Source organism: Natrix helvetica (genome assembly GCF_964273705.1).
Source record: "Natrix helvetica genome assembly, chromosome: 8".
NCBI classification, from domain to species: Eukaryota; Metazoa; Chordata; class Lepidosauria; order Squamata; family Natricidae; genus Natrix; species Natrix helvetica.
The window spans coordinates 529,221-535,808 of record NC_138559.1 but is presented as its reverse complement, the minus strand read 5'-3'; positions in this window follow the sequence as shown (position 1 = coordinate 535,808).

Below are 6,588 nucleotides of genomic sequence, written 5' to 3'. Positions count from 1 at the left end.
ACGCCTCCCATCTCTCCTTTAAGGCAACACTTAGACCTTGCTTGGAACACAGAACATCGAATAACAGGGTTGGAGGGTCTTAGAGGTCTCCTAGTCCAACCCTCTACTCAAAAAGGAGCCATTGCACCATTCTGGAAAATTGTCATCTGGTTTCTTCTTAAAAGCCTCCAGTGATGGAGCACCCACAACTTCTGAAGGGCTGTTTGTTCCACTGATTAATTGTTCTGTCAGGAAATTACTCCTTAATTCTAGGTTGGCTCTCTCTTCAGTAATCTTCCACCTGTTACTCCTTGTTCTGCCTTCAGATGCTTTGGAACATAGATTGAACCTCTCCCCTCTGTGAGGGGAGAGCCCCTCAAATATTGGAAGGCCGCTATCATGTCACCCCTAGTCCTTCTCTCTGCTCTACCGGGCACACTTAATTCCCTTAACTGTTCATTGTACAGTTTAGCCTACTCACCTTTGTTGCTCCTCTCTGCCTTCTTTCTAGGACCTTGGCATCCTTTTTGTATCGTGGTGACCAGAACTGGATGCAGTATTCCAAGTGTGGCCGTACCAGAGTATTATAAAATGGCATTGACACTTCACCTGGAGATCTGGATGACACTTTCTCTGGTGGCTTGAACAGACTTCTTCCCCAGAGCATTTAGCATGGAGGCATCTCTGGAAGATGCCTATTCACTCTGCTTTCGAAGAGGTCACCAGAGATTTCTTTACAGTTGTTCTGAGTGGATGCCAGGGGAGGGATTTGGTTTACAGGTACAATTTAATGGCAAGTTCAAATGGTCTTTATTGGATTCATAAAAATATCAAGTCCTGGGAATCCATGTAGGGGCAATAGTAAATAGACCTCGCAATACGTCAATAAATGTGTAAGAGAGGCCACATTATCTGGGCATTCAGTGAGGCTGCAGATCCAAATCCTCTCCTTATTTAGATCTTACATCCACTAGTGATCTGCTTTTCTAATGGCCTCGTTCCCCAGGTGGCCTTCAGGAAAGGGAGCGCCCAGTGGCTGGTATCACCAGAAGAAAACACTTTGTCAGGTGAGGTGGCTTCTCCAAGTCCAAGCATGCCAACTTGGAAACAAAACATTTCATTGCAAGGGGGTTAGATATGGACATTGAGCAAACAAAAGGAAGCGGCTGTAGTTGTGCCTTGAATTAAGCCATTATAACTTTTGGGTGGTTTTGACTTCATTGGTTTTTTTTTGTTTTTTTTTATTAAAAGAGTTTTGTACAAACAATTTTCCCCCCTTTTCACCCCCCCCGTCATACAATATAAATCTCATACAAATGCTATACCCCCCAACCCCCCCACAAAAATTCACTTTCAAATATTATACCAAATACTTTGCCCCCTCCTCTCCCCCCATCTTAAAATAGATTACTCGTAACCCCTCTCCTCCCAACAAACACAATATAAATTTCTCTTAGATTAGTAATAACACATTGATCCCATTTTCTAAGCTAGTTTAACATCTATAACTCTTAATATAAATTTCTCCTAGCCTAACAATGTTTCATTAATCCCATCTTCTAATTTATTCATACATATATATTGCCCCACCCTCCACCCTAACCCTCCCCCACCTCCCACACAAACCCACCCCCCTGACTTCCGCTGTATACCACTCTAACATGAATGAACATCTTTATAGCTTGTAAACTGGGATTTATGGTCTCTGCCCAACCTATGCTGCTTGGACAGTAAGACAAAGATAAGAAAACCACCGATGGTGTGTCAAATCAAAGAACAAGCATCCCCTGAAGGAGTGCATGAAAAAACCCAATAAAGCTTTCATTTAAAGGTCTGCAACCTGTCTTATGTCCAAAAGCTGAAGTCCCTTTTTAGCCAGCAGGGGGCAGCACTGAAAACAAGTCATGAAAAGAACAATCCTGATAGTCTAATCTGCTTTACTTAAATTGTTTTCCGCTTTACTTCTACAGCATTCCACTTAAGGTTGCTTGGCCCTTAAAAAAAGTTAGAAACAATCCCATCTCACAGAGAGGGATTCAAGAACATTCAACCAGGCCCACCAAAATCCAGAGTTTTTTGGTATTGGCAAGTCAGGTCTCCTTGTGACCAAGAATTGAGAGCAAAATATAGAATAACAGAATTGGAAGGGGCATTGGAGGTCTTCTAGTCCAACCTCTTGCTCAAGCAGGAAACCTTAGAGCTTAGACCATTCCAGACAAACGGCTGAACAACCTCTTCTTGAAAGGCTCAAATGATGGAGCTTCCACAAGCTATTTCACTGATTGTTCTCCCTGTCAAGAAATTTCTCCTGCACAGGTACAGAATAGTGGCACCTGACTCAACAGTAGTAATTGAGAGAGGGAGATCTAGGTGTCCTACTGCACCACTGCTTAAGTATAAGCCAGCAATGGGCTGCAGGTGCCCCAAAAGCCAATGCAGTCCTGGTCTGCATCAACAGAGCAATAGCAACAACATCACGAGAAGTGATGATATCACTTTATATTCCACTGGTGAGAGCACACTTGGAATACTATGTCCAGTTCTGGTCACCACAATGCAAAAAAGATGTTGAGCTGCTAGAAAGAATGCAGAGAAGAGCAACAAAGATGGCAAGGGTCTGTGGGCTCAGTGTTATGTCTAACCTATCAGAGAGGAGGGTTGGGCAGGGGAACCTGATAACTCTTCTTCCAGTACTTGCAGGGCTCTCACAGAGAAGAGGGGACTGACTTGTTCTCTAAAGCATAAGAGAGCAGAACAGGAAGTCACGGGGGGAAGCTTGTTAAAGAGAGATCCAACCTAGAATTAAAGAGATGTTTTCTGGCAATCAGTGGAACAGTCTGCCTCACTGAGTTATGGGTGCCCCATCAGTGAAAGTTTTAAAAAGTAAACTGGGCAACTATTTGACCAGGATAGGATAAGGTCTCCTGCCTTGAGCAGGGGGTTGGACTAGAAGACCACCAAAGTCTCTTCCAAGCCTATGATTCCATGTTCTGTGAAGGTAGCAGTTTGGAATCTAATGATGGATGAAATCCTATGCAATAAGTAGGTGTGTTTGGTTTCTCACATTCCCCAGCTGGAAATTCCCATTTCAGTTTGTTTTGAGAACAAAAAGGCACTGTCCGCTTGTTTAAAGGCTCTATGTCTTCCATAGTATTGGCAGATGCTTCAAAGCCCGAGATCTACAAATGGGGAAGTAATCTTCTGGGGAAACAGAGGAAATTTCTTTGGAACTGTTTTTGAGATTATCCCTGCAAATGCCATCTTTTCATCGAGCTTCTTGGCTTAAGGAAGGAAGCAAAGCCCATCCATTTTCCATCCATATGTGACCCAGAAGGGGAGGGAAGTCTAAGGTGCTTCCCTCCACTCTACCCAGCAGCATCCAGGCAATATGGTCATCTTTTAGTTCTGATTCCAGGTTTTATCTTATTTTCCTCCATTTTTAGTCAAAATAGGGACATTTACTTTACTCAGCTGCAACTTGTAAAGGTAAAGAGTATCCCTTCATGCGCCGCTACCATTGGTTTTCATCGGGTGAACTCTTAAAATCCAGTGGTGGGGAGTCTTTGGCACTTCTTGAGCTGCTGACTTCAGGGTGGGAGCCGAGTCCTCAGAGGGAGATAGCTGACTCTGCTCTCCTCTTCGCCTCCCATCTGCGTGACCCTTCACCCTCTCCCTTTCTTCCCTGCACAGAAGAGAAGCCTTTGCTTCTTCCCCCTGCTTTTTTGTCAGGCTCTTGATGAGAGCGTGGAGTTTGCTTCACCCATTGTGCTCAGGTCAGGTTTCCATTCTTGAGGACATTCCTTTGCAGGCACAGAATGCTCTGCTCCCCCTGCAACATCCGCAGCCATTCACAGGCACCACCAGACCCAGGGGTTTCACTTCCTTGTGCCTGTGGCTTTAAAAAATGATGCCCTGGAATTTCAAAATCACCATACTGATTCTGAGGAGCCCAAGAAGCGGAATGGGCCCACTCACTGCGGGACAATTCAACAATTCAATTTAATTATTTAAAATAATTAAAACATTATTTTAATTTTGTCATTCGCATTTCATTCTGTTCCTCCTTTGGCACCCTTTCTTTACTGATTCTATTCCTCTGTTTCTTTGATATTAGTGTGACATTATTGTCCCAGGGCGAGTTGTGATAGAGCCCTCAAGACGATCCTCGGGCACACGGGGTCCTTCTAGGAAGGAAAGCCCAAAGAGGCAGGTTGGATTTCTTCATTTTCCTGAAAATCCTGACCTCTTCCTGACCTCATGATGGAAGGAGTGTGAGAGATGACTTGTTTTATTGCCACCACTGTGATTTTAGGTCTTTATCAATGAATTTTCTACAGAATTTCTTACCTTCACGATTCCACCTTTGCTGAACTGAGAAAGGAAGCCATCTCATCACCCACTGAGTACGATGGATGGAAATGGATTGTGTGGCCAATGAGTTTTGGTTCCACAATTAGGGGAAATGGAAAAGCCAGAGAATGCAAAAGAAGATTTGTGCTTCACAAGCTCATCTTTTTTGGGGGGAGCTAGAAACAATACTGTTATATAAGGCCCTCACTATTTCTTTTAAAAATTCTTATTAGATTTTGGCAGTGGTGAAATTCAACAATTTTTACTACTGGATCTGTGGGCATGGCTTGGTGGGCATAGCAGGGGAAGGATACTGCAAAATCCCCATCCCCTCCCCACTCTGGGGCCAGCCAGAGGTGGTATTTGCCACTTCTCTGAACTACTCAAAATTTCCGCTACCGGCTCTCCAGAACCTGTCAGAACCTGCTGGATTTCATCCCTGGATTTTGGTTCCTAATTGTAGGCTGCCCAAAGTGACTTGGGAATCGGGAGGTCTATAAATGAGATAAAACAAATGTCCCACCATTATTTATATAGTTTCAAGGCAAGCAACCTCTGATATCCCCATCTTTCTTAGACCTGGCGATTCTTCAGCTCAACTCAGTCCATCAGAGAGGAGCCATCCCATTGCAGGTTGCTGACAGGATTCAGGTCCTCTGTATTTTGCATGGGGGCTTCCACAAGGTCCCCTTTCATTCCCTGCCTCTCCTGGGGGATGAGGGGGGAGCTCTGAAAGCTCTTGGTCAGGTCAAAGGCATAGCACGGCCTCATTTGGCATTGCAGCTGTTTCGACAGCTTTCCCTTACCTCCAAGGCTGAAAATGCCTCTTTACAAGTTTATCCAGATCTAACCTCTTGCTGTCTTTAATTATAGAGATTGCTGTTTTCCATTTATTTAATCAAAGCTGGGCACTCTGAGATGGCAGCTGATGTGGTACTTAACACAGATGCTGCTGCCATAAAATCTTGCTTTGCATTTTGTCACCTCTCATGGAAGCCCGTTCAAGTGAATAATGCAAAGAATTCCTTAAAGTGAGTAACTCCCTTCAACTAAGGACGCTCCTGAAGCACACGTAAAACTGAACGGGTTAAACCAGAGGAGAGGTGTGTTGAGCCAACTGACTACCATGGACAACTTGTTTCCAGAGTGGAAGACAAGAGGTCCTCTCTCCCTTCATCTAGGCTTGCCCAGGGAAGAGGGATTGTGGCTGGCAGAGGAGGGATTTTTCAAAACTGCCTGCTCTGCCAAAACTGGTAGCATCCCTTGCGGTGGCATAGAAGTTACCCCAGAAGCCACCTGTAAAGAGCAGGATGCAGCCACATAGTTCACTGATGTGAGTCAAGTGGTTAGACCAAATGAATGGATGGATGAATGAGCAAACCCTACTAGTTGCATGTGACAAAATGTGTTAGAAATATGGGATGCCATCATTACAATTATCCTCAGAGGATTGTTTTCTGCTCGATCGTTTATCTAATGTTAATCCTGGATTTAAATACTGAACGCCGATATTCAGACCAAAACTAAACCGATTACCAAGCCTAATCGATGGCTGAGGACCACAGGGGGGAGAGCTGAAGTGGTGAAACCACACATGAAGTACCGCCTACAGTTCTGGTCACCACAATCCCAACAAGACGTTGAGTCTCTAGAAAGAGTTCCAATAAGAGCAGCAGGGATGATTGCAGCAGGTCTGCAGGCTAAAGTATGCGGTGAAAGTAGGTGTGCCTGGCCGATTAGGGCTACCCCTCTTCTTTCCCTTTGATGGGCCAGACGTACCTACTAACCTCCTAGTAATATAAGAACTGTCTTCTAGTACTTGAGGCTGAGTCAGAAAGAAGAGGGGATTGAACCCAGGGACAGTTGGGAGCCCGTGTGCTTAACTGAACAGTTGCTTAAGGCCCCAGGCTAGAACCCAGGAGGCGGTGAGTTCTAGTCCCACCTTCAGCAGAGAGCCATCTGGGTGACTTTGGGCCAGTCACTTTATTTCAGCTCTAGGAAGGAAGCAACAGCCACTTCTGAGAAACCTTGCTAAGAAAACTGCAGGGACGTATCCAGGCAGTTTCCAAGAATTGGACACAATTGAACAGAAGGAGAAAAGAGGAGAGAAAAAGAAAGCGACATTTGCTGCTGGAAATGTCTTTTGGGATAGAGAGAAATAATTAGAACAAGGTGTTACTTCTAAATGGAGAAGTTACCGAATCCCCTCCCAGCTCTCTGGCTTCCTTTCTTTCCCATTGTTCTCGGGTAACGTTGACT